Here is a 22,199-nt window from a genome sequence, read left to right as displayed (position 1 = left end):
CAGTGACTGATAGTAGTAAATCACATGCAGCTGTCTTTGCCCTCTCAGCGAACATAAATCATTTTTGCCTTTAAAATATGGCAACAAGCATTCTTCCCAGATTGCTTTGGATTTATTAGACAAGGTCATTAGAAATGTATTAGGGCAAAATCTGAATTTATTAACTGAGTTACTTAATAGCTTAATTGTTCGCTTAGTGATGGGTATGCGCTCTGAGTACTTTTTTTGGGTGAGAAGGAAGACAGCCAGGGATGCAGGTTACTGCACACGAGGTGCCACCATCCCCAAAGGCGGATGCTGGGATGGCTCGTGGTGGCAGCTGGCATGGGGAGCAGGGCTGCAGCCCTCTGCTGGGCTTTGTGGCAGGGGTGTAAGGTGTCTGAAATGGTTCCTAATTAGCATCATGCAGGTGTGTTTGTCTCCCTGTTAATTGGCTTAATGTTGACTGGGGCATCTTTTGAGAAGGAGACCTTTTATAGGGCCTGTAGCTGGGCTAGACCAGAGGTTGTCCTAGGCTTTTTCACGTGCTTGCTAACGCAGGAGGGCAGTTGGAAACCTTGGGAGTCAGACAAGTTAAACTCTGCTCCAGTCTCTGCTGAAACCAGTCTGCAGCACACACGCCCCTGCACTGTGCAGATTTGTCTTCTGTGGACTGATGGCTTTGAATTAGGCTGAATTTTTGCCTGTGCATGTGGGAGGATCTTCTAGCTTCGAACTTTGAGGCAGACACCATAACTGCTCTGCAAGGAGCTCTTTCATTTCACTGCTAGACTCGTGTCCCCAGTCACAGGACACCACACGCTCTACAGCACTGCCCTTCCCAGCAGGGACCATCTGCCAGGAGAGACATTTCTGGAAGCAGCCAAACCCTAACAGGCTCATTTGCACATGTACTTCTCTTCCTCTGGGACAGGATGAAGGAGCAAGCGTGCAGCAGGTCTGAGTCAGGCACTGATGACACAGTTGAGGTTTTGCGTTCACAGAGTACCAAAGGGTAATTACCATGGCTTCTACAAGAGCTGGTGCGTGCTCATGGGACAGGGATAGGGTGTGCAGTGCCCATCTCGGTCTGCTCAAATCTGAGCACAAATCTTAGCTGCTGGATCAGGAGAAAGGTACTGCAAACATCATATTTAGCACAGCTTTCAGTTCACTCAGAAGTTGCTACTACCCAAGCATCTGCAGCCTCCGTCTGATAAAAACTCACCATCTGCTCTCTCTTCTAACTTAATCAAACATAGCTTTGCACTTGTTCAGCAGGCAAAGCCTCCACTGAACCTGCTAGCTGGGCCGGCATCTTCTTGTAGGTAAGGAGATGCATAAGGGAAGACCTCCAGTGGGGGATGGTTCCTTGTGGGATGTTCAATTCCATAAAACAACAGCATTTGCTTAGGTTTTTCTGCATTTCCAGGTAGAATTTGAAGTCTCTTCTTCCCCTTTCTCTCCGTGTTTGTTCTGCCTACACACGAGAAGCCAAGTACCCCAGGAGTTAATGCAAGACAGATTGGTAGATAATACTTGTTGCAATCAATGAGTACTTTGCACTGTTGTGGACTTCATGATTAGATTCCCAATTTTTTCTACGACATGTTCGCTCTTTCTCGTTGATGATGGGTAGCTCCAGAGTAAGGAAGAAGGTAAGAAGAGAAAACATGCATTTAATGACTGCAATGACACACTTTATTACAGCAAGTTTATGGTGGGAAAATGTCTCACAAACTTCTCTGCGTAACAATGTCCCTACAGACATGATGTCATTGCGTCTTAAAAGGTGTTTGAGTTGGAAAATCTTTTCAGCAATGTTTTAAGGGGCTGTTTAAATGATTAATAAGGTTTACATGTGTGATTTATTATCTCAAAATAAAAATGTACAGTAGGTATAAAATGTATTTGAAAGGGATGACTGTGTTTATTAATGTTACAGGTGTTATATTTCCAGACATTATCAAAATAAATATGTTTGACTGTAAGAGAAAAATGTAGCATCTGGTCAAATTTTATACATCTGTATATACGTGCCCTGACAATTAGAAGGAAGAAGTAGCTGGGCAGAATATTATTTTGGACCTTGTGAAATAACACAAACATAAGATTTCACCCATTTTCCCTCCTGAACAAAATTACACTAAGAGTGTATTTGATATGTATTTTGGTTAAAGCTATTTAATGGTGTTTATTACTGCACAACTGAGAATATTTACCTGATAAACAATATCTATATTTCTTCTGAACAGGGCTTGCTGACGTTAAACTCTTACTCCCTGTTCTCCAGGCATAGGGAGGGCCAGCTGTTGGAGGTGACAAAAGTACATGATTGATACCAAAATCAAGGAGTTGACTGGTTTCAGCATTCCAGTTGTTTCTCTTTGAAATACTTCTTTCCCACCTGCAGGCAAAGTTGTAGGTTTGGTGAAGTCTTTTTGAGCCCAAGTCCTATATTTTTGTCTTAAAAATTTAAAGAAAGACTGAGACTTGCCCTTATTTACAGTAAAAGTTTTGCTCATGGGGACGGTTTCAGTGGCAAAATGGATTTACTTGAACACAGCTTGTTTTGAAGATCTCTGAATTGCAGGAAATTAGTTTAGGTGATTAGAAATTATGAGACTTCAGACCTTCTTACACACTAGGTGCATGATGACTCTTTTCTCATTAACTCTCCAAAGGTTGCAAATGCCTGTGCAGAAATTCCCATGCTCCATTCAAACACTCACTGGTGTCTGCCACCAGTCTGAGCGGTCTGTAGTGTCATGGTCCTTGACTGCCAATGGCTAAGAAGCGCTCAGGCTGGGCTATGGCATCCTAAACCCCAGGGTGACTTCAGAAATCTTAGACTTGACTTGCCTGAGACACAGTTTTCCTCCATGTGAAACAGGAGTGAGAATTTCCCTGACCCAATGGCACTAAGATTTAGGGGTCTACATGAGAAGTCCCACTTCCTTTCCAGGATTTGTTTTCTTCCTGCTTGCTTGGAGGACACCAGGATGCCTCTTGCCTTCCTCACATCTCCAAAGCCAGTGCCCTGGGAAGGGTTGCTCCCAGCCCTGCTCTAAGCTCAGAGTACATCACCATTAAGTAGCTCCACAGCATCTGCTCCAGCACAGAGTAATTACTGAATATAAAGTTGCGGGAGAAGCAGAGGCTCTAAATGAAGTTGGATATTTTTATCTGGAAGTGTTCACTTCCAAAATTTTCACCTTGCATCCCTCGAGCACAATTATCCATGAGATGGTTGCCTGCACCTTGGAGGGCTGTGGTCCCCTCCCCGCTGCCCTGTGGCTGCTCTACCCCACACCAAGGGCCCTGCTAATATTGCCAACAAAGCAATTCTGGCATTTCTAACTTTTATTAAAATAAGCTCAAATGGGAATTGCATTCTGCCTGCTCTGGAGTTTCCATGGAGCAGATCTAATTATCTTTCTTTAATAGCACTAATTGATGGACTCATAGCCCTTACCGTTCAGCCTACTTCTCCGTGTTCCCTTTATCCCTTGCACTGTCCCAGCCTCTTGGGCTAGATGGGATTTAAGTATGGTCTGATGGTTTGTGAAACCACTTTGACTTCTTGCCCTCAATTCGCTCGTGCTACCTGAGCTCCCAGACCTGTTGACAGAGGAGCTTTCCTTTGTCTTTGCAAATTGACACAGCTGCACACTTTCCAAATAGACTCAGATGTTGAGCTTTGGGCTGAATGGAACCTCCAGATTAGCACGGGGGAGAATTAGCTTTAAAAACCTAAGCTGGAGGCAGTAGCAGGAGAATGGAGTGAAGCTCTTTATCAGGATTCTCTGCCATAGAAAGGGGTCCCTGCTCTGGCAGCAATATTTGCCTCCCTTTGGGGAGGACATTCCTGGAGCAGATAGCTCATCATGACCCTGTACCACAGCCCGGAGTTAATTAGCCAACCTTATAATGGGGAGATTCGCCTGGAGATTACATGCAGTGATCTCTCACCACACACGCTGTTTGCTGAGTGGTTTGGGGCTCTTGGCAAGAACAAAAGCACAAATGCAAGCAACAGAAAATCTGGCACGGGACTGGGGAGGGGGGATTGCTGCCGTGATGCTCAGCAGATCCGCAGGCAGGGGACAAGGCTGAGCCCTGCCAGGTCCCTGCTCTTCTGGGCTCCCAATCCCCCATTCTCACAGCATGCATGGACTTGGTGTACATAAGCACTAGCAAAGTTCTATCTGCAAATGGCTTGGAAAGTCAGCCACAGAGATGAATTTGCCAAAACTAGAGCAACAGCGTGGAAAAAAACAGTGATGGCCACCTCTGTTGTGCATTAAAGCCAAAGTGGGAGCAGGGATAAAGTGACCATCCCAGGCCAGGTAGGGGAAGATATCTGCCTACCCTGACTTGTCCAGAGGCAAGGGGACAAGATCAGCATTGGAGGCAATTAATGCTGAACAACTTGTTAATGATTTTATAGCAGGTTAAAGAAAATGCCTCAAATAAAACTACGGGAGACCTTCTATAATTCTACATGGCTGTAAATATGTATTAACTTAATTACTATCAGCAATTACAGCTCAGTTTGGAAGCAGTTAAAGTGGCTGCACACAAAAAGGGATTATTACCCTTAGAAAATGAGTGCAGAGATAAAAGGGATTTATTTCACATTAGATAATGAGCAGAGGCAGAGGTGCAGAAATGGCATCCCCTTCTGCTTTGCAGCACTTGTAAAGGGGATGCAGAACAGTCAGGCTCCGTGTCGCAGGGGACACAAGGGCCATGTGTGTGTCCGGCAAGCTGAAGGAGAGGCACTTCCAGGGGGTGGAAGGGAAGAGACTGGCACCAAATGAGGGAGCATGTGCTCCAGGATGTTGTTTGCCTCAGTTTCTCCCTGGTTCTGTGAGCTTGTACTTCTTACAGCTGTGGGAGCTGGTTGGACTTGCTCAGGATCAAAGGCCGGGATTTCACAGGCCTCAGATTTTGCCCATAAATGCCTAAACTGTGCCCAAGAAAAGCCACAAAAAAAAGCCACAAAAGAATCTGTCCTTGGACTAAGCATGTCTCTCCTTTTCCTGGCTTGTTACAGCGGTTTCTAGCCCTATCCCTTAAAGAGAAATGCTTGATTTCCTGTTAATCTGATTCCCTTACCAGGATTTGAGTCTCAATATAATGCTCTCTGCTAAATGCAATATTTATTCCATTACTTCCTCCTATCAGGCCTTTTAGAGGTGTGATCAGATTCTCATCTTTCAGGGTTGTGCAAAGCTGGTTGAGCTCTGCAAGTCTTACTGCAGAAGCCTACAAATAATTGGTGTGACTCTTCTGGTATTTGCCGATGTTTCAGCATGCTGCTTGCAGTGTGAGCTCCAGAAGGTGGTAAGTACTTTGCTGTCACTGCTCTCTTTAATCTGTCACAGGACCTCCTTGTTGTTTAGCTACAAAAGCATCACTCGGTTAAAGCTAAACCTTTCCAGGGACTAGCAAGCCCTCAGTCGTCCCCCTGAGCCCTCTGTCACCTACTGGTCCCTTCTCCCTGCTTCAGCTCGCAATCTCTATCACGTAACATTGTCTTAAATGCTCACTCTCATTCTCACTGGCACTCATGAAAGCTGAATTCTCAATTAAATATTAACTCGTGTTTGAAGGCCAACTGTTAGTCAAAAGCATTGGAATATTTTGCCATCTGCACCTGTTTCTGGTGAGCTGACTCTCTGACTAAACCACGTAGGGGTTGCATGTGGCGGTCGGTGATGCACAGAGCATTTCCCAAGCGCATCTTCCAATGTCTGCCAGGCTGGCTGTGCCACACGTGGACTCCTGCTCCACAACCCAGACCTGGCTTTGAGGCTCCCCCAGGGCGGGATTGCTGGGATCTCCAGGGCATCCTGGACTGAGCCTGAAAATGCTCCTGCTCTTTGAAGATGCAAAGTGCCCTTACTGACAATCCTCATCCTTTAAGACCGGGGAACAGAGCTGGAAACCTGGTGAGCTAAAGCTGCTTTGTGATCACCAGTGCTTTTGTAATGCACCAAGGCTGCCAATACAATTGCAATATCCTTTATCAAGTACTTAGACCATCCTGCCAGTTTGGGCCAGAAGGCAGCCTGGGAAAGCACGGGTAGACCATACAGTAGCCCTGAAAATGGAAAAAACAGGCAGGCTTCAAGAATGGAGAAAGAACAAGGGGCATCTGGACCTCCTGGGTTATCCTGACTTTCTAAACTTGGATACAGGCAACCTTTTCAAGCTTGCTGCCTAAGGGTAGCTGCTGCTGCTCCTGGCTGCTACCCCAGGAGCCGCCTTTTCCAGGGCCCCCAGCAGCCACTCACTGAGGGCACAGGCAACCAGCCGAGCACCCAGAGGTTGCCTCCCTGATGGAGTGAACTTATCCATGTCTGTAAGTCATGAACAGGAACACGGCAAGCTTAGGTTCTCCAGCACAAGCAGAGATGTTGCCTTGCTGTCTTACAAAGCACATTTATCATTATAGAATATGACTTTTGCACATATCATGTTTTTTGCATCCTGATCTACTTCTTCCACCCCAAGCTCAGTTCACGTGTGTTCAGCACTGCTTTACAGCTAACTATCCCTGCGAATGGCAACCTCCTCTTCTGAAGGCTCCTGCCATCGCCTCCAGTAAGAAATGCACCTGAGAAAAGCCCGGGTCTGGGCTCTGGAATGACATTTAAAGCAGTAGCAACGTTTGAACACAATGGTATTTCCTTCTGAGGAAAAAAAAAGAAAGAAAAAGACCCTTCAACTTGTTTTCTCTCCCCCCATGCTCCCCTTCTGGAGGAGATATTTGCCAAGACTCACAGATGGGATCATTTACAGTTTCCTTTTGAGCTGCCTTCGCCCTTTCAGGTTTTGTTTATTCGAGCTGGGCTCTCAAACAGGGGAGGGTGGGATGGGGAAGGCCTCCCTTCCATATTCCGATTTGGATTGGGGTTGCTCAAGTTCTTCATCTGACAGGAGATGATTGATGAAAACGATGCTGGCTGTAAACGTAGGAGGGTTTGGAGACCAGGCAGCTCTGCTCTTTGCAAGGTCTTAAATCCCTGTTGTCAGAGCAATGCCTGGAATGGCATCCCGGGGTAATTACAAACCAACAGCAGCAAAAGCCATTGGAAATGGCAGGAACTCTGATGTTGCAGTGGGACAGCTGGAGGGGCGGCTGGGAGATTTTTGGTTTTCTTTGGTTGTGAAAACAAGCACACAAGTTCCTGAGCTGAGGTCGAATGTGCTTACAAAAAAACAGGGTCTAGAGAGGCTGGGAAGATCCACAGCAGAAGATCACCTGGAGAGCTGCTGTAAGAGCCAAGGAGTGCCCCAGAGAGGAGGTAGTCATTGCTACACGCAAAATCTTTGGCTGGTGTTCTGGCAACAATGGGATAAATGCACACTTGTTAAGAGCATGAAACCAACTGGCAACAGTGCTCATCCACCCTGATGGCCCTTGCTGGCGAGAGCTTCTTCCAGCCTTCTCTCCTGCAAGAAGTTATCATTCCATTAGTTCCAGCCTCAGTTTCCCCAAACCAGGGCTAAGAGGGAAAGGCCTCCAGGAGAGAAGGAAACCACTGTTTTACTCATGAGCCCAGGTAGCAAGGATGGGAGGCTCAGGGGATCTATATCACATATAAGCCCTGCTCCAGGTACACGAGTCAACCAGCAAAGGTCTGCATGGAATGTTTACAGGGAAGATAAACTTTAATCTGGTCTGACACACATGCTAGGAGAAGCTTTCAGTATCTTTTGTCATGCCTGGTTTCAGCAGGTTAGCACTGCCAAGCTGCTGAGGAGCCGAGAGGTGTATGACGGTTGTGCAACACAAGGATGCCCATGCCCATGTAGCTACTATATTGGATGCTGGGTTGCCAGTTTCTCCTTTCCAGATGGAGGATGGCTGGCATGGGCTGGAACTACTTTTTGTTGCTGCTGCTGAACAGAGCTGCCTTAGTGTTATACTTACTGAACTACAGAGTGTGTGACCTGGGCTGAGTCTCCAAGACCCTTATTCAACACTGTAAGCACCCTGAAGCCTCTAGACTGGAAATTTAACAAAACCAAGAGAGCTGGGCTAGAAGAAAGCAGCCAGGGGTGCCGCAAGGCCTTAAACTAGATGCACTTAGAGTAGCATCCAGTTAGACTGGATGATTGCATGGGGATGAGGTGGGTAGGAGGGGATTTCCCTTCCCTCTGCCTGTGCTCCTGGTTTAAATCCAACCACAACGGAGCAGTAAATAAGCGTTACCACCCAGCAGCTGCTGGATGACCTGTGTGAAGTGGGTCAGCGAGCTCTGACCACACAGCCCTGCACACATCGAAAGGAGAGGAAGACCGGGCTGAAAAGCACGTTTTCTTTGGGAACGTGCTCTCATTTGGGCGAGCCCTGCAGCACTCCCTGCACACCAGTGCTTCAGATGCATTCCAGGACATGGCGTTCCTATACACCAGCAGTGCAAATGCATCCTGAGATGCAGTGCTCCTGATCGCCAGTGCTGCATTTACATCCTAGGATGCAGTGATGCTGCACACCTGTGCTGCAGACACATCCCAAGATTCAGCACTCCCTGCACAGCAGCACTGCAGATGCATCCCGGGATGCAGCTCTGCCGCTCAGTGCAACAGCCACTGTCTGTGTGTTGCAGCTCAGCAGTCAGCATATGTGGGGTCAGCAGCAAAGCAGCATCGGTGGGACGGTATAACTGGAATAACGGTGATTAAAGGGAGGTCAGTGCCGTGTAACACTGCTGAGCAATCTGTAATCAGCAAAAGAGAGTTGCGGTGCTGCAGACAGCCAGGCTGAGCCTGTAGCAGCTTAGGCATATTCGTAACTGCCTTGGTGACGGTGGGAATACTCATGTGGGGCACTGTAAATGTTTCAATACAGAGAGGATACTAAATATCTGACGGTTCCCCAATGTCACCCAGACCTGACAAAGAGGGGGATTTGAGCAGACGTTTGAAGAGCAGATCAGATTTTTTATAAGGAACTTCCTCTCCTGGGCAGATGGGACAAAAGGGGATAAAGCCAAGCAAAACCACATGGCTGCTTATTTACCACTTATATTCAGGAGAGTTGAGCCATACACACCTCCCACCGTGTAGGGGCTGCACAAACACACAAGGAGATTCAGGTCCTGCCCCAGAGTTTCCAGTCTAAAATGAGGAATTAAACAAAAAAACGAAACTCAGAGGAGTAGCAGCTCTGAAATCTCTCTGCAGATCTCCATCTGGTAAAAGAAGTGCAGACAGGGGCATGTTCTCTCCACATCAGCTGCACAGCAAGAGCAGCTTAGATGAACTCTCCTGGCTGGTAATAAAATGATTTTACATATGTAGGAAGCAGGATGTGCAAAGCCCAGGAGTCTGATCTTGTTTCTGAGATCAAACAGAGTCTTATTGTGCAGGGGTGTGGAGCTGATGTAACTGTCTAGTGTGCCGGACACAATCGCCGTGGTTACGCAGCTGGACCGGAATAAAGCAAGTCTGTATCTGAACTCATTAATTTTTACAACCAACTGAACTGCTCTGCCTTTTTCTTTTGCCTTTCTGGTGGCAGAGGATGGTCGCTTTGCAGCAGAGGGGCTCTCCACCAGCCATCAGTCCCTTGCCTGCAGCACGTCAGGTCAGGGCTGGCGTGGCTGGGGGCAGCCAGACCCGTGTGATCCCCCTGGTCCAGCCTCCCACTGTGTCCCCAGGGATGCTCAGCCAGCTGCATGGGTCCATTTCTGAGACGGGCCGGGAGCTAGGGGGATTAGGGATTAAAAAACAGGCTTAACGTGAGCGGAGCAGTTGCTCTGTCAGCTACAGGTTATGTCAATGTTTCCATTAGAAACCTCTGCTTTCAAGGTTTATGGTTTGGCTATGAAAGTCCCCTCCAGGCTGGGCTCTGGCAAGCCAGGGAAACCTGTGGTTTTCTGCTGAAATATTCAATGCAGCTGCTTCCATGCTTGCACATTTCTTTTCACCCACATGCAAATCAAGAGGGTTTATTTGGTAAGTAGTGTGGGCAGCAGGACTCAGCATGCTGCGCCGGGAGCCCTGTGAGCCCTGTGTGAATGCTCTCTACCTGCTGCATCCCCAGGGCAGGGCAGGGCTGCATGCCCAGCACCCACACCGTGGGATCTTGGGCTCCCTGGTGTTGCTGTAATGCGAACAACAAAGTGAATTTACCCAGAGACAGATCAGACACAGCACCAGAGCCAGGGGCCAAAGCCACTGAGCTATGGCAGGGTGAGGGTGTGGAACTGGGACTCTTGGTTGCTTTTGGCCGCTGGACCAGGACCAGGAAGCCACCTCATGCTCTGCCACAATAACCATCCCCGAGGTCCCATGGTGGCCCTCCCCAGGAGCCCAGCCAAGAGTTGAGGATCCTGGTCCAGGGCCTGAGATGTGGCCATGGCCTGGGGATGGCAGAAGCTCAGCAGTGGGCAAAAGGTTGTTATGCAGCAGCTGGAGCCCCGTAAGAGGCTCCCCTGGCCAGCAGCATGCCGAGCCTAGGTCTGACACTGCCTTGGCCACTCATTGCTGGGAGGTGCTGCCTGGCCATGGGACAAACAGCATCCAGGCCTCCTCCCTTCACCCCACCCCTTCCTACTCCTGGGAAGCTGCTCTTAACACATACACATTTGCTTATTTTAAGGAGTTGCCAAGAGCACTTGCAGTCTAGGATTTCACTGTGAACAGGACCTCCTGGGGCAGGCAAGACAGCTTTCTTCCCTTGCTCTTTCTACCTGGAAGGCTTTTAAACAGGAGAGAGAGATGCCAGCAAGCCCCTTGGTGTACACAAGACTGGTGGCACACCTGGGCATCTTCATCATCCCCTCCCACATCAAGAAACAAAACCAGCTCTCTGGCATGTGCCCTGGGTTCCGTTCTGTGCACCCTGTGCCCATTCCATGCCACCACTCCACTGCTCTGGCTCTGCTCTTGCAGTCCTACAGCCTCCTGCTCCCATGGGCAAGGCCAGTGGAGGGAGGACATCCCTGTGACTGGAAGTGGTGGCTTCAAGGTAGGCACAGTGCTGGGCTCCCAGACAGCATTGTGCTCAGCTTCACTTGCAGAGGAGTACACACACACACGTCCCTGCCTGCCTGCAAGAATCCCTGCCCCATGCAGACATGCTGTAGGTAGGCATCTTCCCAAACCCCAGGCTGCATGTCACTCTCATCTCCCTCTGGCACGGCTGACGGTGCTCAGCCATTGTCAAAACCTGTTGTAAAAGCCTCCGTGTCCTTCTAATGATGTAATTGGTGCCATCATCCCATTAAGAAGGCAGCCCCTGCAAAGAGCTTAATTAAGCAAACTACATCAAATTATTTACATCTTTCTTTCCCCTGAGCCAAAACCCTGACCTGAGCCCCACAGAGCCTCTCCTTAGCGGCACAGCAGCAGCTACCATGTCCTTGGCTGCCCCATCCGCACATACCCCATGCTCTCCCACCACCCGTCACCACCTTCCTTGTGGACGAAGGTGCCTGAAGCCGTAAGGTAGCCTGTGGACAGGGTCCAGGGCTGGTCACAGCCACGCCAGCCTGGCACGGGGTGGCTATCAGCACTGGCACTCATGGCTCCACTTGCCCAAAGTCACCCTGGCTCTTGCAAATAGGAGATGGGTCTTTGAGCAGTCCCCAAGATCCAGGGAACCCCAATGGGTGTCATTGCCCCAGTCTGCAGGTCGGGAGGATGCTGGGAAGCTGCTGCTCCCCCAGCAAGTGCCCTGGGGTGTTATAAGGGGGTGTGAATGGGGCAAAGCTGGTAAAACCAGTGGCCCCCAGCAGGTGAAAGGACTTCCCTTTCCTCCCTCACCCGGCTCAGGCTGGCCTCCCACCACTACACATCACCTCGCACAGAGACCACTCGCCAGCCCTGGGATGCCAGGGGAGATGCCGAATCTGTATGGTTTGTAGAAACTGCCAAGGAGGCTGTTTTATGCCATGGGGTTGCTTTACCTCCCCTGTTGCTGGGGCTGGCCTGCAGACCTCTGCTGGCAGTGGGAGGGTGACAGCCCGTGGGCAGCAGGAGAGCAGAGAGCAAGCTCCAGGGGTAAGAGCTGCAGCACCAGTCTGGTGGCATAACCAGAAATATAAGATATTAAGGAATAATTTTCAGCTTTTTACCCATATGAAATCAAAGCATCTTGATTTAGATTTACTGTTAACGCTGAAGCATATCATTCACTTTAGCATATGGTCTTAGGCTATGGCACATCCCCAGACAGGCAGGAGTGGTCTAGCTGAGGCAGGAAGCTTGAGTGAGAGGGCAAGGAGCAGCTTCTGGTCCTGGCTCAGAAACAGCCCATGCTGTGGATTCCCACCCCCAACCATCCCACTGAATCGGGGTCTTCACTGGGACTCTGCTCTGCTGCTCCCTCATGCCCGCACCTCTCTGAGTCACAGGCTTTGCTTGTGCAACAACCAACAGAGAGAGAAAAAAAAGGGGGGGAGATGAAAAAAACCCTTCTTGCCATTTGCCTGCTGCCTTTTCAGTATTCTTGAGTTACCATGGTTAGTTTTCCACTGTTCTCCTTGACCCCTGCAGCTTTCCCTTATGAGTTAGTGTCCTGGAATGTCTCTTTACGAGGTGCCTAGAGAAGTAAAGCTGACCTGATGCCAGTGCCCCCACACTGAGGACTTTATTAGTTTTTTAATTTTCTGTCTGGGTGCTCTCACTTGCCTCAAACTTTCCACAGCTGCTAGGATTTATTAACGAAGGAGCTTCGTTTGTGTCCTGCCTCCCCTTTCCCTGCTCTATGAATTAGTCTTGTTGCTTTGCCAGTTGCTATTTTTCAGTAGATTTGGGTTAGGGGTGTTCATGAGACCTGGTGCAAGATTTTTCTTGCAGGTTCTGTACAAGAAAAATCTTCCACTAGGTCTCCTGAAACCCCCAAAAAAGCCCAAAAGAAACATGGGAGACACAGATGGGACCATCCTGATGGAAACACAGGACATGGCAAGTGGAGCCTGACTGAGAAGCCAGCACCAGGACCAAGAATTAAGGGGATAAAATGCTTGTGATTCCCCCCAAAATGCATAAATACTTAAATATCGGGATGGGAGGGAACCTTCTTGTCTGCCACACTGGAGGGGCCCTGGGATGCCAAGTTGCTGGCTGGAGAGGAGGAGGCGGCAGCCAAGGGGTGGTGAAGGCCATGCAGAGATGTGCTGCGTGGGGAGGAGAATGAGCACGGCCAAAGGGGCAGAGAAACTCTACAATATGAACATGGCCAAAACGATATGGAGAGGTGAAGGAAGGGGCAGACTTTTAAGACAACAGGAAAAAGGGCCAAATGTTTATTTGTCCATAAAATAAGTCTCCATAGCAATGAAGTGCTTCACAATATATTTTCAAAACAAGCCCAGCCACATGGCACGCGGGCTGAGCTGCTGGAGGGGGATGTGATACCTGCCCGGGCACCACATTCCCAGGGATGGCATGAGGGACTGCCAGCCTCACACAGAGCCACTGGCAGGGGACAGGGAGGGGGATGCTCCTTGGGGGCAATGAGCAGTTCCAACCCATTCCCTAGGGGGTGGCACTGGCATTGTTTCTGTGCCAGGGGGTGGTGGAGGGAGTAGGTGGGTTTTTTTAGGCTGTGTCTTGTGTCGGGGTGTGCCAGAGTCAGGCAGGTGCAAGATGCACAAGCCTGCCTGGGGAAGGAAAAGGATGAGCTACCCCAAACTGCTGGGGGAAAAAAGAGGGCAGGAGGCAGGATGAAGCGCTGGCTGCCGTCCAAGGAGCTGGCAATGCCTCCCAGGCTGGCGGCTGTCTTGAGCGAGTGGCGTGCAGCAGGATGGACCCCAATACACCTGGTAATCCTCTGGGATTATGGGGCACCTTGAATTCATTACTGAGCACGCAGCATCTCCTGGACAGGTGCCAGCAACAGCAACGCATCTGTGCTTTACAGCTGGGGCAAGTCCTGCACAGACCACACAGGCAGAGTATCACCTGCCCCAGGAGGCACAGGAGGTTGCCCTCACCATCCTGCCTCGGAGGAGGGGAGATGGCTATATGGGGCCTGATCCTGACCCCTGGCCTCCATGGGCAGCCCTCCCCAGCCACCTCGTGCCTGCACTCTGTCGTGCAAACTCAGCTGCTGCCTCACCCAAAAATATCTCAGCAGCAGCATCTAGCACCTCTCACGGAGCTCATGCTCAGAAAAATGTCACTGCAAATAATTTGGCTCCAACCCATGGGGACATAAATTCCATTATTTTGATGTCAGCTGCACAATTTGTTCCTGTAACAAGATGTTTTAACCTTGTTTCATATTCATTGTTCTGCCTGCTTTGATTTTACTGTAAATGACTGAATTCGGTTTTGATGTGGTGCCAGTGCCCCATAAATCTTGACACTCACTGTAAGAAAGGAAAGAGCCCTCCCCACTGTTTGGTTTGCATAAGGTGGAGTGGGGGATGATGCTACTGGAGCACTGGGAGGGTCTGTGCAGGGATCCTGCACTGCCTAAAGCAAGGTTTGGCTCTAAGCATCCACTGAATTTTCCAGGCAGGGAAACAGTGCATGACAAGGGAGAAGGAGGTGAAGAGGAGGAGTTGCATTTCTCTTGCAAACCACGAGCTAGCTGTAAGCCAGCTTCATTCAGAGATTCACAGCTCCTTTGAGGACACAGCCGACACTTCAAGCTTGAGAGAAAACCCCAAAACCCCAGGCCAAGCAGGATTTGTGTGGTTTGAGGTTTCATCCCAAGCTGCTTTTAAAGGTTTTGGTTCCCAGCACCTCTTCCAGAGTGTGCCGGAGGTGAAAAGGGGCAATAAAACCACCCCCCACAAAACCCACACTTAACTGAACATGTCCAAGCCCGGCAGCAGTTAGGGGATGAATACTTCTATTACTGCCATCACCCAAATTCCTCCTAACCCCAGAGGTAGTCAGATCATTCTCTAGTTTCCCAGCTGGTAACACTGTCTGGGTTCTTTTTTTGTCATTTGCCTGAGTCTTTCTGCCCAGACTGCCTGGTAATGCAGCCTGATGAATTTTGGAGGCATTGCTTGCAGGAGCCTCCATTCCCTAGATCCCTCCTGCCCTGGAAGTGTGAGCACCCAGCAGGGAGTGAGGCACTGGCTGCAGTACTCATGCCAGGGTGAGGGTCAGAGTCATGACTGAGAGGAAGCCGTGGCCCTGTCGCCACCAAACAATCGTCGGAAAGGGACCATGGCCTCGTCCGGCATCCTGGGGATGGGGATGGCTGTGTGCCAGAGAGGGCAGAGACTTTGCTGCCTCCAGAAGGGGGACAGACCCTACCCTACCCCCAGTGCATCCTGGCCAGATGCCTCACCCTGTCCTAAATGCAGGAGCTCCTTCAAAGGGATAGGCTGTAGCTCCTTGTGCATGTCCTAGGGGTGCAGGAGCACAGAGAATTGGGCTGGTGCCTAGCGGGGAGTGCATGTTGTGCAGTGACCGAAGCGCACTGTGCATGGGGTGGTACCCATCGTGGGGCGCCCGGTGTAGAGTGCCCGGTGTGCATGGTGTGCTGCTCGGTGCCCAGTGCGCAGTGCAGGGGGTGCACGGCGTAGCGCCCGGCATAGTGCCCAGGGCATGGTGCGCGGCGTGCGAGGCACAGTGCGGGCTGTGTGGTGCACAGCGTGCGGCGTGCTGACCTCTTGCTGCCTCTGGCCCTGAGCAGGGGCCAGGAAGGGAAGTGCTGCCGGTCCCACTGCTTTCATCAGAGATCTGGAGCGCTGAAGCCTGCCCAGATCCTAATCAGTGTGGGAAAGCAACAGCAGGGCCTGCTCTCGCCCTGGCCTGTTGGAGACGCCTTTTATTTTCATAAACTTTATCGCAGCTCACAGCCCCTGATAAAGCGCTGTAAATAAACGGAGGGGAGTGTGGCGGCCAGCCACGGCTGCTCGCGGACGCACGCGCTCGCTGCCACCCCCACTCCTGGGGACGTTCCGTCACACGCCAACTTTCAAAGCCTTCTTTTTATTCCTGGGCCACAGTCCGGCACTGAAAAACCACATGGCCTCGCCACTGGGGGACCAACCAGGCAGCCAGCACCCGCCAGCAAATTCCTGCTCTGCCCCAGTCTCCCACCATGACCCCTGCCTGTTGCCAAGCCAGGATCCTGCTCCTAGCGATCGGCACGAGCCTTCGTGGGACCATGGTGGCTCAGGAGGTGGCCAGACCCCATCCCATGACTGGGGATAGATGGTTTAGGAGACAGTGGCATCCTCTTCAGGAGATGAGAAGGGGGTCTTATCTAACTGAAGAGCTGAATCAGTAGCAGGTCTCAGTGCCTCCCCTGGGGCTTCTCTGTTACTGAATTTGAGGATTGCAGGGGTTTGCCACAAATTAACAGTTTGGGCTGCTTTTTTTTCTTTCTTTCTTTTTTTCCCCTTTGCTAAAAAGTTTGGGTTTTATTTACAAAGGTTTACATTCTTCTGGGAGCACAGAAAAACAGGATCCAAGGGGTTGTTTTCATGCTGGCTCCACAGAATGACACAGACAAAAGTTAACCCTTTTCTATTTCTGTTTGGAATTGCTGCCGGTGAAAGGCCTCTCTGCCCAGGCTGGCAGCTGCCCCTCAGCTCCTGCTGGTTCCCAGCCACTGGGTGCCCAGATCTCCCCTTCAGCATCTTCTTCCTGTTGTAGGCATGAGCTCAGGTGTGATGCATTTGCTTTTGTTTCATTTTGGACTGTGAATTACAGCAGGCAATTTTAAGACATGCCTTATTCCTGCATTTGCAGAAAGCATCTTACTGTGGTTGGGTACCAGGCTTTTGCTTCTACACACGCCTTCCCTGCTGCAGTGGGACATGCTGCCTGGGACCAGCGGTTGCCCAGCTGGTGCTGATATCTGATACCCTTAAACCAATTCAATTTAATAAAAAAATGACGCAGACCACAGCACTGTGAATTAAAGGTATGTAAATCATGTGCCACATCATGTGTGCCAGAGCTTTGGCCAAGTGCAGCTAGTCCAGTCCACTCCAGCCATGATGTAGTGGGTGCCCCTGGGCGGCTGTCACCTGCACCTGCCCAGGCACCCATGCAGGCTCTGAAAGACTGCATGGGAACCTCTCCTGTCTGCCTTTGCACTGTTGGCAGTGTTTTTCAGGGCTGTCTCCACAGCTCCAGGGCTGCAGCAGAGGTGGCAGCAGGCAGCAGTCTGGGGGACATATCTCTTCTTACATCCCTTCTTGCAGGGGCGTGCTGCAGCATGCTCTCTCCACACCTTCAGCCTCCTCCCTGCTTTTCACCACTTTTCTGCAGTTTCCCACAATCCTTTTTCTGTCTGTGGCCCCAGCTTTTCATGGCATGCAAATGTAATAAATACACTCTCTGTTACTCCGCACTGGCCGTTGATGGGAGTGCTCAATAGCAGCTTTGGAGCCCCACAGTGAGCCATTGAGAGCTGCTCTCCCAAGACTGGCCCCCTTCTCACTCCACACCCCTCCTGCGGCACCCTGCCTGCCCACACTCCCCCACTGCCCCACGGCCAGGGCAGGCAGAGCCCCCCAAGCCTGGGTGCAGGTCCCATCCCACAGTCACCACTACTCCTCTGTCTGTGGGCCTGTAATACCTTGTTGTTGAAGGAAATTAACTTGGCCTGATGTGTCTCATTCTTGATAAAGCCATGCCAGATATTTCTCATCTCTGTGCTAACTTCCAGATGCTCACAAAACTGTTTCGGATTATTCACAGCAGTGTTTTTCTGGATAGGAGGTGCATTGGCTGGACTGTAGCTCTGCACTCACCTCTGTTCCTCTGTAAGATAGGTATTGTGGCTGCTGGCATTGGGGGTACCAAGCGAGCACCTTCCCAACGCTCTCACAGGTAACCACTGATGGCTCTGAGACCCCAGCAGGTAGTTCGATCCCAAGATGAGTCAGACTCAGCCAGTCTGAAAACACCAAAAGTACCATGTAACATTTTTATAGTAAAAAAACTGGAGCAGTTGTTCCTCCTACTCCCATGCTACTTTTGCCTCTGTTAAAGAATCGTGTTGGCAGCGTGTATGTGTGAACGCTCCAGCCGTTACAGATGAGAACTACTTTGTTTACCAGGCTCACCAGAAGAAAACTTTGCAAAGACAAACACACTGACTTTCTGCAACTGTTTCCACTCTTGGAAGAACATTCGCTTCTGTCAACAGGAAAACTTGCCTGTTGTATGTTCCAGTTATGCTCCACATAATCTTTCGGGTGAGGTTCTCTAGATGCTCTGCTCCTCCTTGTGTTATATTTTGGCTCTGGGTCTAGTCTGTGTTGAAAGCAGAATAGTCTGAAGGCTCTTCAGAGTTTGGAGGACTGGGCCCATAGGACAGCAGTGGAAAACATACAGGATTAAGACTGTATCTATGACACTCTTTGGGAGTAACCCTCAAAGGCTGCTGGTTTCTCGCCCAGGAGTCATCCTGGGGAGCTGGGCAGCATGGAATGCTAGTCCCCTTGCAGTGTTAGTTCTCGCCAAGGTCACATCCAGAGCATGATCCTCCTTTGAGTTTCCACCTTGGCTCCTGAGTAACGTGGGCTCCTTCTAAAGGGCTCCAATCTTGAGACAAGTCAAGGCTCATCTCCAGTGTCCTGCCTGTCCAAAAGCCTCCAAAGATGCTCTAATGGGACATGGCACTGGCTGCATGACCAAGGAGCATCCTCAAACTTTCCTCCCTGGGGTTTTATACTTTAAGGTGCTGGTATTGAGAAAAAAAATCTCCATGCCCTTCCCCCGCCTCAAAGCATCTTTTATAAAAATAAAGTGCCCAAAATAGCCCTAGACAGTGCTTGACATTTGCCAGACAGCTGTTCTCAAGAGTGCTACAAAGGTTATGGATTGCTCTCTGCTTCCCTCCTCCTCCCGCCCCACCGCCGCCTTCATGAACCTTGGAGCAGGGCCAGGTTTGATGGGAGTCTTGTCATTTGAAAAAGGCCCGTTTGAGAGGGAGCTGGGATGCAGGGAGGTGTTTGTGGGTCACTGCCTCCCATCCCACATGCACAGCTCAGAGCAGAGACAGCATGACACCTGCAAGAGGAGCTGCCAACCCTTGTGTTAGTTCTGCCCACACCTGGAGCTGGCAGGATGCTGCTGCAGAAACACGGTGGCTACAGTGCAGGGTTGTTCCCACCTCTGAGGCATTAGGCACCTTTGCTTGGTCTTCCCAGTGTCTCAAAGCACAGGCAGAGAAGCTGCCTATGGTGTGCCCCTCACCCTGTACAGCGTGGAATGGGGTCACATCTGGTTGCAGGGTCACAGCCACACCTAATGGGTCTCCAACAAATGCAAAGTTAGGCCAGGAGAACAGCAATGCCTGCAAAAGTCATGACTCGAAGGAAGACTTCGAGGTCATCTTAGGTCAAAGCCTCAGCTTAACAGTAAGAAATCATGTAGCCTTGGCGAGGAGCAAACAGGCTAGGAGAGCTGCAAGGATGCAGAGACCAGCACTGAAATCAGCTCCTGGAGGAGGATGCAGGGACATGGCAAGAAGCCAAGGGAAAAGCCTGGCCAGGCAAGCCTTGTGATGAGAGGCAAAAGGGACTCTGCTTAGCTAAGAGAAAGTTGAAAGTCCATTTAAGCACCTGCAAGAGTCGAGGAACCTTCCTTCTAAGGTGGAACCAGTCCTGGGTAGCCTAGTGGATTTATCATCTTTCTTGTGAGCATCCAAGAAACGTTGTAGCTGGGAACAGGGCAGTTCCTGCAACCTGAAGGGCATCTGAAATTGCACAGAAATTTCCCTTCCGGGTGAACTTGGCTGGTTCGTCTCATGCTAGGACAATGTCTTGACATGGAGCAGGAGGAATGCCACTTCTGTGGGGCTGGCATTTTATACAATGAACAGAAATTCACAATCTTGGCCTGAAAAGTGGAAGCTAAAGACAAGAACTTTTAAATGAAATACATAGAAAAATATACGAAATCCACAATCTTAATCAAAATGCTAAGTCAGCAGGAGCAAGGCATGTGCCCGTTGTTTTATCTACTAACCAAATGAATATGTACAGGCATTTTAATCAAAAGAGTCAATGGCCTTTAAATAGGGAAAAAACATGCATGCAGGAAGGAAATTTATTACTTAGGACAGAACAGGGTCTTTGAAATTTTGAAAAATTGTTTTAAACTATGTGAGTTAGGATGCTCAAAGAGCATCTAAGTCCCAGCAACTTCACCGGGCTTAGGGGGCAAGGAGGCAACCACCCGACAAGGAAAAAGGACAGGATCACAGTCAGCTCCATCCATGACCTTACCAAGTTTGGGAGAAATCAAATACTGCAAGGTTTTCAACTGTGGATTTATTTTCCCATACTACAACCAGGATGCTCACTCCTGTGCAGAGCAGGGTTGGCCCCACTCCCTGTGAAGCCTTCAAGGCTCTGCTGCAGCTGAGAGATGAGGGTGATGGATGCTAGAGAAGCTGTTTAAGGAGGTTGGTGGGTCTGGCAGAGATGCATGACCCAGAGGAGTCTCAAAGACAGCCTAGCTTGCTTGAGTTTTTCCCCCTTACTTTTATGTTTACACAAATTAAGCTTCCAAGGAAGTACTGGTACCGGCTGAGGCCGTGCTGCCAGTTTTCTGCAAGATCTGTCTCATTTCCTGGGACATGAGACTGTTTCAAGGACTCTCCAGATCTCCAAGAAAAGTCACTTTTAAGATGTTTTTCCATGCCTGTTTCTCCAGCCCGCACACTGATTTGTCCCTGTAGTTTCACCACCCAACAACTTTGATGTCTAGGGAGTCTGACACGCTCACCTCTGAAGTATTTCCCATCACATGTCTGGCTGTTTATACCTTCAAGGCACGCAGCCACCCTTTTCTGTTTAAGGACTGTCTTGACCACATCAGTAGAGTGAGAATTTCTAAAAATAGATGAACTGGCAAACTTCACTATCTGGAAAATGACATGCTTTTGAAATCTCTGGAAGAGAATTAATTCCTTAAAGTATAGTTTACAAATACTGATTTCATTATTTATGGTAGCTGTAAAGCACGGTGCGTTTGGAAAGCCTCGTCCCATTGAAGAAGTGTGTTACTCATTACCACGGTTTTAGTGTTCCAGCATGTTCCTCAGCTGAAATTTAGCCAACAGAACAAGCTGGGGGCATACACAGGGGCAGCCTGAGGGGAAGCTGCTTCTCATTCTGTTTTGGAAAGGGGCGACGAACAGGAGAAGGGGGGACTTAGAGGAATAGCAAGACCCTCTGCTAAAGTCTCTTGCACCACCACACAACGAGGGCAACAAGCAGCAAACTTACAGCTTGAAAGAGAAGGGAATAGATATTCACAGAATGAATGCTCAGCCTGAGACAGCCGGTGGGCCAAGGATGGAGCTGAGTATCAGAGTGATGGGACAATTCTCTGGCTAAGGCACTGAAGGTTAGACTGAGATTTTCCAAATCTCACAAAACTTGTGAGATTTGGAAAGGAACACCCAGGTGTGAAGCACCTAGAGGATCTCAGATAGGTGTTCTTCCTTGCTTATACACTCTGCATTGTCTCCTCCTGGCTCTCCTTGCAATACACAATATTTTGTGTTCTTTGCTGTTCTTTCTCCAGTACTTTGCTAAAGTGCAGCAATCTCTGACATTTCTTTTTCCTCGCATGTGCTGTGCTAGACAGACACTACCACTCCTCTAAGTCTTTTGAAAAGTACTCAGTTTGCCCAGGAATCTTTCTCAGGATCCCAGGATTTAAATTTCTCTAGAATCACTGTTTTTCTTCTGCCACTATGTTGTCCCTCACCCGTTCCGCTTTCTTCATTGCAAAAGTAGACGAAAGCCAAGGGAACAAGCTCCTTTTTATGACAGCTGCCTTGCTCTTATTGTTTCTTTTAAAAGATTTATTGCATCATTGCTCTCTGCTTCTCTCACTATTTCCACCAGTGTATTTGTAGATGCGGGTAAGTATTGCAAGACTGCCTGCACCTGTTCCTCCAAGTCCTCCTTCTTCTCTACATCTTGCCCTTCTGTGAAACCCTCCTGCAGGAATTCCTTGCCTCAGCTTGTGTTTCACTCTTGAGCCATACCTTTGGAGCTCTAAGACCATGCTCTGAAGTCTTGGCACTGCAGAAGCAAGAGATTTCTCAGGAATGTTCCCTAAGGATTTGGGGTTGGCTTCAACAGTTACAGCCATGTATAGATGTATGAGAGTATATATGTGTGTGTATATATATATATATATATACACGCGCACACACTGTGGAGATTTCTGACATCCCACCACAATGACAGGCGATTGGAGGGTAATTTCTCAGCACCTTCACCTCTGCCAGCACTGGTTCTCTCCAG

General features: G+C 49.5%; 1 long non-coding RNA gene across 1 annotated transcript in view; it reads left to right on the top strand.

Moving 5' to 3' along the window:
• Window positions 1-22,199, top strand: part of LOC128853075 (uncharacterized) — a 56,916-nt gene that overhangs the window by 4,917 nt on the left and 29,800 nt on the right. The window contains exon 2 of the long non-coding RNA XR_008451311.1: window positions 5,206-5,328. This is a non-coding gene — a long non-coding RNA (uncharacterized LOC128853075). The remainder of the gene's footprint in view (window positions 1-5,205; window positions 5,329-22,199) is intronic.

Source organism: Cuculus canorus, chromosome 9, assembly GCF_017976375.1.
Source record: "Cuculus canorus isolate bCucCan1 chromosome 9, bCucCan1.pri, whole genome shotgun sequence".
NCBI classification, from domain to species: Eukaryota; Metazoa; Chordata; class Aves; order Cuculiformes; family Cuculidae; genus Cuculus; species Cuculus canorus.
The sequence above is the reverse complement of the archived record's forward strand: the minus strand, read 5'-3'. Positions and strand labels throughout refer to the sequence as shown.